A 12,029-nucleotide genomic window follows, 5' to 3' on the forward strand; every position below is an offset into this window, starting at 1 on the left:
TGTTAAGGGATGATAGAGGGGAGAGGGTGGGAATGCGTTCCAGGCGAGGCAACCTGAGCCGCCTACAGGAATCTGGCTTGATGCGGACGCAGGAGGGTCCTGCACGGCTGGAGGAGGGTGTTCTGCTGGGGAAGGTGTGGCAGGACAAGGGCCTGGATCAGCAGACACCTGTGAGATTGAGGAGGGCCTTGCATTCCATACTAAGGAATTAGAATGCCACTCTGCAGGCAGTGGGAAGCTTTGCAAAGCTTTTAAGGAGAGCGCAATAGAATTAGACCTGACATTTTTAAAGAAAAGCCTGCAGGTGATGTGAAGGGGGGATTCTGTAGGAAGTCTCCCCGAAAGAGAGCACTACTGAGTCCCACACAGGAATACCCACAAAAGATCCCCAACATCAGAACCAAGAGAGTGCCCTTGGGAGGAGGAGGGAGGAGCCACTGTTAATTAGGAGCGAGAATCAATAGGACCCCTTGACAGTCTTGTGGGAATGAAAGGGAGTGGGAGATAAGGACTGCACTCCACAGCCTGGATGGAAGCGGCTGCTGCGTCTAAGATAAGCAGAGCAGGAGCAGAACCAGATGTGAGATGAGGATGAAAAAGCACAGCCCTAACCAGTTTGGCTCAGTGGATAGAGCGTCGGCCTGTGGACTGGAAGATCCCAGGTTCGATTCTGGTCAAGGGCATGTACCTGGGTTGTGGGCACATCCCCAGTAGGAGATGTGCAGGAGGCAGCTGATCGATGTTTCTCTCTCATCGATGTTTCTAGCTCTCTATCCCTCTCCCTTCCTCTCTGTAAAAAATCAATAAAATATATATATTTTTAAAAAGCACAATGGGTCAAATTGTGGTGCATCGATGGCAGTGGAGCTGTCTCTTAGGCGAGGGGAATAGGGGACCCAAGTTCCAGAGGGAAGTCTGGATAAAGGAATGGATTTGGAAGGCTAAAGGGTCGCTGAAACTCCCGGAGGATTTGAAGATGTCCTGGCCTGGGGAGGGCCAGAGAGGCCTCGCCCATGCTGTTCCAGCCCCAGTGCCTGGAGGCCACCTTTTACAAGATCACAGAGCCATGGTCTGGGAGATGGAGTCCTGGATAATTACCATGACCCCAAGAGGTTTTTCTTAACTGGATGTTTTAGGTTCCTGAATTCCTTAGCTTACTGGAAACAATGAATTTTGTTTATGAATCTCATCCATTAGGTGCTGGAGGCTTCACAGGGAACTGAAATGGAAATAAGAGTGGCTGGTATCAACCAAAAAATGTAATTACATGGAATAAGTGTGCACCTGAATGAAAAAACTGGAAATTGCCCTAGACTATCTGATACTTATACACGGACCCTGACTCACAATTAGTGTATACTAAAGAACTGGTTGCTACTTAAAAATCTTAGAGAGAGAGAGAGAGAGAGAGAGAGAGAGAGAGAGAGAGAGAGAGAGAGACAAGAAAAGGCTAATGCAAATCCTACCTTAGCAGAGTGAGTCTGTCCGACCTAAGTAAAGATTTTGTTGATTTTATAAGGAGTTATCTCTGTTATCGGTGGAGAGAGGTCCTTGCGATGTCCTGAGAAAAGGAATTTTCTGAGATTCACACAGGAGGTATTGTAGAATCAAACCCCTGGTCTCCAAGGGGCAAAGGGAAGTGTAGCTGTGGTTCAGTAGACCTAGAATCAAAGCCAGTGTCCAGAATTTTCACTCCATATTGGAGCAGTGTCCAGTCCAGAATCAGGCTAGCTTAGTTTGTGTTCCCTATTGCAAGCCATCAGTCCATTGCATGTGGAGTCTGTACAGACACATGACTAGGGAGGGAACATGGACAAATGCAAAAAAGCAGGAGAAAAATCAAAGGAACCAGAGAGCCAAGAACCAAGAGAGAGCTAAGAGAGTGAGCAACTTTGTTTGGGGGATTGTGTATCCCCAAATTTTCACAGGCTTGTAATAGCCCTGCCCATCTGGCCAATGATCTCTGTTCCCAGATCTGACAGGCACCTTTCCTAGTCACTCCAACTTCACTGCCCATGCATATATCTCTCCTTTATTGGGCCCCTTCCCACAGTGATCTGCAGGGAATGGGCTGGTGATTCCCTGGGGAGTGTGAAATTTCAGCTTCCTAGTGAAGCTGCCCAAATGACATGCCTTTAATGCCTGGCCTCCCGTTTGCTCCTTTTCTGTTATTAATAACTAGCTAATTACAAATGGTATCACATCCTCCCCAGCGCAGTGTCATTTGCTATCCTGTGATAATCAGAAGCTTCAATTCGCTGTTACATATGTTTTGGATATCTATGTATATAAAAGCCTAAGCAACCATTCGACCAGTAGCTATGACGTGCACTGACTACCAGGGGGCAGACGCTCAATGCACAGGTATGGAAACATGGAACAGACTGATGAATCTCAGAGGGAAAGGGGGAGGTTGGGAAGATATTAACCAAAGATCTTATATGCATACCAGAGGCCCGGTGCATGGATTTGTGCACCAGTGGGGTCCCTTGGCCTGACCTGTGGGGATGGGGCCGAAACTGGCAGTCCAACATCCCCCCCAAGGGGTTCTGAATTGCAAGAGAGCACAGGCCAGGCCAAGGGACCCCACTAGTGCATGAACCCATGCACGGGGCCTCTGGTATTATAATAAGAATGATCATTAGATTTGCTTAATCAATGCACTTTAATTGACAGACATTAGTTTTCAAAAGGTGAAGTCTCTGAGGGTTAAAAAAATAAACAAAACAAAAAAATTAAATGATATCCTGGCTGGTGAAGAGTTTGGGAACCTGCAGACAGTGCTCTATCCTTACTCACTGTCTTTGTTAGTGAGCTGGGCGCCACCCAGCAGTGTTACTGGCATACCCTGAAGTGACCAAAGGATCCTGCCTGCTCACACTTCCAAAACTTCTGTAAAAACAGATGCGGGGAAAATTTCCAATCCTACCCAGCTGACTCTAATTTATCCTTCGAGAGACTCTAAAGGCCCCCAGGATGGGCGAGGTGTCCTTCCTCTGGGTTCTGTTTGCCACATTATTTTGTCATTGCCTGGACTGGTGTTTTGCTCTCTTTTGGTTTTGGTCTGGTTCTACTACCAGACAGTCAACCCTTTAGCAGAAAACATGACCTTATTCCCTTCCCTGTCCCTGACACCTCACACAGTGCCTGGCATATAGCCAGAGCTCCAAACATGTGTGGCGTGAACCCATGCAATCTGCTTTACAAGACTCTTCTTTGGAGACAGAGGATGAAGAACATGTATTTCCTACCATGGGAGCTCCAGCTCCAACTCCCAGCTCAGGAAAATGGTGATGGGGGAAGGCTGTCTCGTGGTTGGGTCTTCTGGACCTCTTCCCCTGGACCAGCCTGCAGCACCCTAGGAAGCATTGTGAGGCTCTGGGGTGACACCATGAACCCCTGATGTGGTTCTTGCTGACTTGGAGCCTTCACCTAGTTGGGGCAACAAAAATCTAATTACCCATGAGAGCATATCTTGAGGGCCCTATGTGTGCCCCTTAATGAGAGATGCAAGAAGTGGAGAGGGAACTGGAGGTTGGAGAGCTTTTGTCTCCTCATTTGGACTCTGAGGCCATCGATCTAAATAAGCACTTATCCTCCCAGTTAGGACTAGTGGATGCTGGAGGAAATTTTAAGTAGGCCAAGGATGGACAAAAGTATTTGCATTGGATGTTGGCTCTTCCCTTTCTTTCATATATATAATTGATTTCAGAGAGGAAGGGAGAGGGAGAAAGAGATAGAAACATCAATGATGAGAGAGAATCATTGACCAGCTGCCTCCTGCATGCCCCACACTGGGGATCGAACTCGCAACCCGGGCATGTGCCCTAACTAAGAATCCAACCGTGACCTCCTGGTTCAGAGGTTGACGCTCAACCACTAAGCAACTCCAGATGCTTACGGTGTTTCTCCCCCTTTGTGATTAAGATCTCAGTTGTCTAGGCTTTACCAGAGCTGGATGCAATTGCTTTGGGTGACTCTGCCTCAAATTACTCTGACAGCTTTCTTGGGGTCTCTGTTTATGTATGTCCCAGTAGGTGAGATTGTATCGTAGCTGACTTCTCCAGTCATTTACCTGCTCACTTACCCAGGCAGCTCTCCTTGAAAAAATAAGCAGCAAAGTCTTAAGATATTTATTTCACTCGGCACAAACCAGCTACCAAATAGAAATCTAGGCTTTTAAGAAAACGAACTGGGAAAGGCTTTACATCTTTGAACCAACCGTCAGACATCAGTCTGCAGTGGACAGGAAACGCATGCTATGTAATTTAATCACCACCTTCTGTTTCCCAGCCTACATTTCTCTCCCCAGATAAAGGGCTTCTCCTCACACCCCCTTATCTTTGTCTAATCCCTCACCTCTTGGAGAAGGAACTAGGAGCCAGGAAGAGAGTTAATTTGGTTGCAACAACCTGGGAAGAAAAAAAAAAAATTAAAGATGTAAAAGACTTGAAGGACTGAGGTTTTAAGTTCAGGCTCACACCTCCCAGTGCCATTTAAGTGCTTCCAAATGTAAACCCCCAGCGCCAGGGGAGGGGACTGCATCTTGGTTCAAAGGTTCTCTTTTAGACTGGGCTTCTCCGCAGGGCAGCCTGGGATCCCACGAAGCAGGGAGGAGACCGATGCACTTGGCAAATCCCTTTAACAATCCCCTGGGCACAAAAGGGCTTGCGGTCTACTCATCTGATCTTAGCATTATCTCTAGCACTGATTTGTCTCTGGTGTTTGGGAGTGTAGGGGTGTGGGAGGAGAGGGGAGGAGTGAATGTCAGTGTCGAGATACCCAGTTCAATGACTCACTGTGTGATACTCCTCCAGTGAAGTCCACTTCAGAAGATCAAATGCTCAGGCGGATTGTTAACTCTAGGATGAATTCTGACCCCCGGGAGGAACGTCAAGCCCACGCCGCAGGGCTGAGGATTACATCAGAGTATGTCCAGGCTGAGCTGACAGTCCACAGCGCGAGTGTTTACGGGGTGGAGGGTGAAGGAGATGCTGCTGTCATTCACACACAGCCTGTTACTGAATATTCCACACTTGGCTATGGTGTGACGATCACTAAGCACTGGTAGTGGCAGTAATAGGAGATGATTAATAGAAAAATTAGGTGGAATCAGAATTCCAGGACTCCAGTTCTTAGTCTGTCTGAGCCTCTGTCTAGGAGGCAGGACAGTACGAAGCTAGGGAAATTCCTTGGCAAGTGGAATAGGAAAACAGACAGAGAGCTAAACAGCAGTTTGCGCCATCTAGGAAATCCCATCTTCCCTAAACCAAGGACACTTAGCAGTAAATGGTTTGCACTTCTCCTCAACCAGAGGGGTAAATAGCTTAAAGCACCCCACCCAGGGAAATAGACAGCAGAATTCCAATTAGTGCCATCTGCCAACCATACCCCAGGACAGATGAAGTGAAGGAAATAAATCAGTATAAAACTGAGTATTCTATTGAGATCCTGCCCTAAGACCTCCCCTAAACTCCCAGCCTTTAAAACTCTTCAACAACGAAGGTCCAAGAAAGCTCGCTCACTCCCTTGTCTTTCCCTCCTCTCCCCTTGCCCTTTTCCCCCACAGGCACGCATCTTCTAAACTCTAAGGGACCCCATGAGGCTTGCAACCAGGAGAGCAACAGGAAGCAGCAGCTTGTCCTGGGCTAATGCCCTGAACCAGTCTCCAAGGCCCACTCTTCTCTGACTTCTCAGTGAGCCAGAGCAGCCCCACCTAGGGTCATTTCTCACCTAGTCCTTCTCCTGTTATCCTAGGCCAGGGGTGGGCAACCTTTTTGTGAGTGTGTACCAAAACCAGCAAAATCTCTGACTCAAAATTCTTCTGCGTGCCAACCTTAATTTTTTGAGAACATGTTGCACCTACTTAATATCTCTTAAGGTGTACGTATGTGAAGAACCTTGAAGAAATAATAAAATTCATTCGAGTGACAAAAACACAGTATACGATGATGAAAAATACATTTATTTTTTAATGTATACATGTACACTGACAGTCCGACAGAAAACTTTATGACTCCGTTTGATATTATCAGTGGGACTTTTGCTGCTGCATCAGTGATGACAGAGATTTTACATCAGGTTTATATTTCGTGACCTTCAGGGATATGCACAAGCTACTACTTTCATCCATCAGGCTACTCCTATTACGAGACTTAACAAAATTCATCACTGAGAACAAAGATTCACCAAAACACGGGTCGGATCTAGGAAGGCAAGGAGAGTTAAGGCAGAGGCATAGAAATTGCTCTTCCCCTCTCTCATCAATCCATGTCTGTGGTCTTTAAGATAACTTGTTATGTAAAATTATTTATTTAACTAAGAGGCACCTACACTGAATTTATCTGAAAAATAAAAAAGTCGATATTAAGAAAAAAATTGTAAATGGAAGATTATAAGAGAGGGTTTCGTGTGCCAGCAAAAGTTACTGGCGTGCCATGTTTGGCATGCGTGCCAGGGGTTGCCCACCCCTGACCTAGGCCCTTCCCTGTTTTACTGTCCCCAGCTCTAATAAACGTCCTCTAAAAGTCACCTGGGATAGTGTTGTGAACCCACGTAAAATAGCCAGCCCTAGGCAGACACACAAAGGGCCAGGTCCCCTTTCCAGTCACATCATGTCAAGAAATAGGAGGCAGAGCCCAGTGGCATGGCTCAGAGGTTGAGTGTCAAGAGATCACGGTTCTATTCCCAGTCAGGGCATATGCCTGGGTTTTGGGCTCAATCCCCAGTGTGGGATGTGCAGGAGGCAGCCAATCAATGATTCTCTCTCGTCATTGATGTTTCTATCTCTTACTCCCTTTCTCTTCCTTCCTGAAATTAATAAAAATATATTTTTAAAAAATAGCAGGAAGATACATGTCACGGAGCCTAAGGGTGACACCGAGCATAAAGGGACACCTGGTAGACCAGCCTCCACAAGGGGCACAGAGCCACAATCATCCTGTCCACACATGTAAGCATTGCTGGGATTTTTTCATGGAGTCCTGGACTGAAAATCTTCACGGAAGAAACAACCTCTCGCCCGCTCTGCTGAAGAAAGCTGGGACTTGTTCATGACTAAGGTGGACCCCGAATTGTTTCCTGAAAAAACAAACAAACAAACAAACAAACCAGAAAAAACAAAAACAAAAAAACCCTGGATTTGCCTGCCAGACCTTCACTCTCCAAGGCAGTCTATCATTTCTAAAGTTTATGGGTTGTCCCTCAGTGATGCACAAAATATAGTTTCTCTCTCTAAACCCTTAAACCAGTGGTTCTCAACCTTCTGGCTCTTTAAATACAGTTCCTCATGTTGTGACCCAACCATAAAATTATTTTTGTTGCTACTTCATAACTGTAATGTTGCTACTGTTATGAATCATAATGTAAGTATCTGATATGCAGGATGGTCTTAGGCGACCCCTGTGAAAGGGTCATTTGACCGCCAGAGGGGTCGCGACCCACAGGTTGAGAACCGCTGCCTTAAACTAATGCTTTCCAACTCTTAGCCAAAGGCTGAGGGAGAAACCATTCCCTGTGAAGGGCTATTTCGAAATTATTCAGCCCACCACTGTCGATATTTTAGGTTCTTTCTTAGGGTACAGCCAGACATGAGAACAGCAAACACTTAGACATTTCATATTTAGGTTCAAAAGAAAACACAGAGTTGCATTTTCATCAGGGAAGTCCCAAGAGCCAGGGTAGAAAGCATTTGATCTTGATCTGCTTGGCTGGTGGAGCTGGGGCCCCTCCAGCTCCTGTGTCCACTTAGGAAACCTCACATCAGAAAACCCTTTAACTACCAGGGCCTCCAGAAAACATTTTCTCCCCTGAATTAGCTCTCAGAATCCACTTCATCTCCCCTGCCTTAGCTTTTTTTAGGTAGGAACCTCAGCATTTCATTTGCAACTCAATGTAACAATCTTATGGCCCCTGTGGTCTGCCTGCTTTTATTGTATTAGTCAGGTGCCACCTTTCTGGCCAACCACTGACCACATAGACCACGGTGGTCCCTTGGCTTTTAACAGAACTGAAAAATGCTTATCACCTAGCAGACCTCCTGGCTGTCCTAAGGCAATGCAAATGCTGGTTTTGGTCTATCAGTACTAATGCTCTTGGCAAGAAATGCCTAGAGCATTCACCTTGAGCTTCCCAGACACTCTCTCCCCTTTTAAACCAATGGTATAACCTGAGGCATCTTTGAAGTTCTTATTACCATTGCAAGACGCTTTTCAGCAATGATCGTTAGGAAACTTTGTTCTTCAGAAATAATGTAGTACTTACAGGTCCGGGAGGGTACAGGCACTCAGAGAGGTTGGTGTTGCCAGGAGAGAGCCTGGGCCTCAGCTTTTATTGGAGACTTGGGGACCTAGGGTTGTGTGTGGTTGGGGGTGGGGGGCTGGGGGTGGGGAGGCTCCCTCTTTACTCCTGAATTTAAAAGCAAAAGGCGAGAATGTAAAGCACCAGGAAAAGAAAAACAACAAGTAGCCCAAATGGTCAGTTATCAAACAAGATCTCCAAAACAAAGGAGGCTGGGGGGGGGGGGGGGAGAGGCCTGGCCCTTCACCTCCCATGTTCCTTCCGGGTAGCCTTCCTGGAAGTGGAGGCCTCTGTCAGGCTCCTGCATCAGATGGAGAAAGAAAAGCCAGCTGTCAGGGCGCTCACTCCAGTTCCGCTGAGTTTGCGGTGATGCTGGTGTAAACACGCCCACGGCCCTGCCGGACCTGTGACAGAGTGATTGCGGTCGTAAGCTGCAGCGTCTACGTTTGTGCACAGGCTCTCAGGGATGCTCACATCAGAAACTGACTGTATCCCATCGTTAAGTTACGCATGGCTGTACTTCTCAGACCTCTACTCTGCGATCTCCCTCCTCCTGACTTTAGTACGTGCTGTAGTTGAGAGCTGTCTCAAACCCTTTCTGGAAATTAGAAAGTCATAACAAGCAAACAAAGTATTTAAAATAATCTGTTTTAGAAAAGAAAAAGAAAGAAAGGAAAGAAAAGAAAAATCTGTTTCAGAGACTGCTTATCCAAGTTGGCCAGGCTCTTATTTCTGTCCTTCTGTCCTTCCAAATCCCTTCACGACTGGGGCTCTCAGTGCGCAGACAGAGGGAGGATGTTAGCAATAAACTAGCACTCAGCACAGACCCAGGCGAATTAGGAGGCACTGGAGGAATGTTTGTTGAATGAAAACCAGAAGATCTGTGTCAGGAAGAAATGGAAGCTCTGTCCTACCGTTTGGAAATCTGCACATTCAGATGTGGGCTCCCAGTGTCCTGCCCCCATCAGTGACTAGTTTGCTGCTCTTCGTGAGCTCCCTCTGGATTGGACGCTGTTGTGGACGTGTCAGTCCCTTTGTGCCTGCTTCACTCTCCTGGCGGAAGGCTGGCAATCTTTTTGTAAAGGACCATACATAGATTTTACAGTCCACGTGGTCTCTATTGCAAGTACAGTTGGTGTTCATTATTCTTGGATTCGGTGTTTATGAATTTGCTTCATCACTAAAATCAATACCTGTGGTGTCTCAGTAGTCAGTCGTGGACATGTGAGGAGCAGCGAACAGTGTGTCTCCTGACATCTATGTTCCTGGCTGTGAGGCTGAACAAGGTGTCATCCTTCTGCCTCCTTGCTTAGCTCTCATGCCGTACACAAGTCCTTTCAGTGACCTCTTTAGGGTCAATTTTTTTTTTTCTGTTTGCGATTTTCCTGACTTTTGCTATTTAAAATGACACCCAAGTGAAGTACTGTCTAGTGTTCTTACATACAAGAAGGCTGTGACGTGCCTGAAAAGGAGAAAATATGTGTGTTAGGTAAGTTTTATCCAAACATGAGTTATAGTGCAGTTGGCATGAGTTAAACATTGGGGGGGAGGGAGGAATATATATATATGTGTGTGTATATATATATATATATATATATATATATATATATATATGACCAGGACAGTAGGGGGGCAGTTAGGGGGCAACCAGGCCAACAGGGGACCAGTTAGGGGGCGATCAGGCCGGCAAGCAGAGGCAGTCAGGGGTGACCAGACAGGCAGGTAGAGTGGTTAGGGGGGATCAGGCAGGCTGGCAAGGGGAGCAGTTAGGGGGCAACCAGGTTGGCAGGGGACCAGTTAGGGGGCGATCAGGCTGGCAAGCAGAGGCAGTTAAGGGCAATCAGGCAGGCAGGTAGAGTCATTAGGGGCGATCAGGCAGGCAGGCAGGTGAGCAGTTAGGAGCCAGCGGTCCCAGATTGTGAGAGGGATGTCCGACTGCCGGTTTAGGCCCCATCCTGCAAGGATGGAATCTAAAATGGCAGTCAGACATCCCCCAAGGGGTCCCAGATTGAAGAGGGTGCAGGCTGGACTGAGGAACACCCCCCTCCCCTGTACATGAATTTCATGCACCGGGGCCTCTAGTGTGTGTGTGTGTGTATATATATGCTGTCTAGTATATATATATATACTAGAGGCCTGGTGCACAAAAATTTGTGCACTTGGCTGGAAGGGGGGGTCCCTCAGCCCGGCCTGTGCCCTCTCGCAGTCTGGGACCCCTAGGGAGATAATGACCTGCTGGCTTAGGCCTGCTCCTGGGTGGCAGAGGGCAGGCCCAATCCCTAGGTGCAGCCCCTGGTCAGGCTCAGAGCAGGGCCGATTAGGGAGTTGGGGCGCCGCACCCTGTCATGCACAGAGTAGGGCAGATTGGGAGGTTGCGATGCCACCCTCAGTCACACTCAGGGTAGGGCTGATTGGGGGGTTGGGGCACCGCCCCCTGTCACACTCAAGGCAGGGTTGATGGGGAGTTTGCGACACTACCCCCTGTCACGCACAGAGCAGGGCCCATCAGGGGGGTTGGGGCTCCATACCCTGTCACGCACAGAGCAGGGTCAATCAGGGGGTTGGGGAGCCCCCCCCTGTCATGCACAGAGCAGGGCCTATCAGGGGGTTGAGGAGCTCCCCCCTGTCACTCACAGAGTAGGGCCGATAGAGGAGTTGGGGCACCGCCCCTGTCACACTCAGGGCAGGGCGGATCAGGGGGTTGGGGCGCCGCCCTCTATCACCCACAGAGCAGGGCTGATCAGGTGGTTGGGGCGCCGCCACTCTCACACTCAGGGCAGGGCCGATGGGGAGGTTATGGCTCTACCCCATCACACACAGAGCAGGGCCCGTAGGGGGCGGGGGGGAGGGGGTTGGGGCACCGCACCTTGTCACACACAGAGCAGGGTCGATCAGGGGGTTGGGGCGCTGCACCCTGTCATACACAGAGCCGCAGGGTGATCAGGGGGTTGGGGAGCTCCCCCATATCAGGCACAGAGCAGGGCTGATCGGGGGTTGGGGCACCTTCCCCTGTCACGAACAGAGCAGGACAGATAGGGAGGTTGTGGCCTCGCCCCCTATCACACACAGAGCAGCAGGGCGATCAGGGGGTTTGGGTGCTGCCCCCTGTCACGCTGATCCTGGTGCCAGAAGGCCTCTTGGCTCCGCTGATCCCGGTGCTGGGAGGCATATTACCCTTTTACTATTTAGGATAGAGGCCTGGTGCATGGGTGGGGGCTGGCTGGTTTGCCCTGAAGGGTGTCCTGGCTCAGGGTGGGGGTCCCCACTGGAGTGCCTGGCCAGCCTGGGTGAGGGGCTGAGGGCTGTTTTCAGGCTGACTGAAGCTCCCAACTGCTCCTTTTTTTCTTTTCTTTTTTTTTTTTTTTATTCTGGGCCAGCTTTAGCTCTGGCTCCAGCTCTGAGGCCTCTGCTGCTGAAAGAAGGTATCTGGTTTGTTTGCATTCTATAATCGAAACTCTGTATCAACTCCAGCTCTGAGATCCCGGGCTAGCTGAAAGCAGGTTTCTGGGGTTTTGTTTAGCTTCTATATTTGTTACAATGTTTCTTAAACTGCAAGCTCAGAGGCCGGCAAGGCAGGCGGGGAACATTGGAGTACTCCGTCACTGAAGCAAGCAAGCCTCATGTTAGTTTCAAGCTGCCTGGCCACCAGCCACCATCTTGGCTGGCAGTTAATTTGCATATCGCCCTGATTAGCCAATGGGAAGGGTAGTGGTTGTACGCCAATTACCATG

This window comes from Myotis myotis, unplaced genomic scaffold, assembly GCF_014108235.1.
Source record: "Myotis myotis isolate mMyoMyo1 unplaced genomic scaffold, mMyoMyo1.p scaffold_m19_p_3, whole genome shotgun sequence".
NCBI classification, from domain to species: Eukaryota; Metazoa; Chordata; class Mammalia; order Chiroptera; family Vespertilionidae; genus Myotis; species Myotis myotis.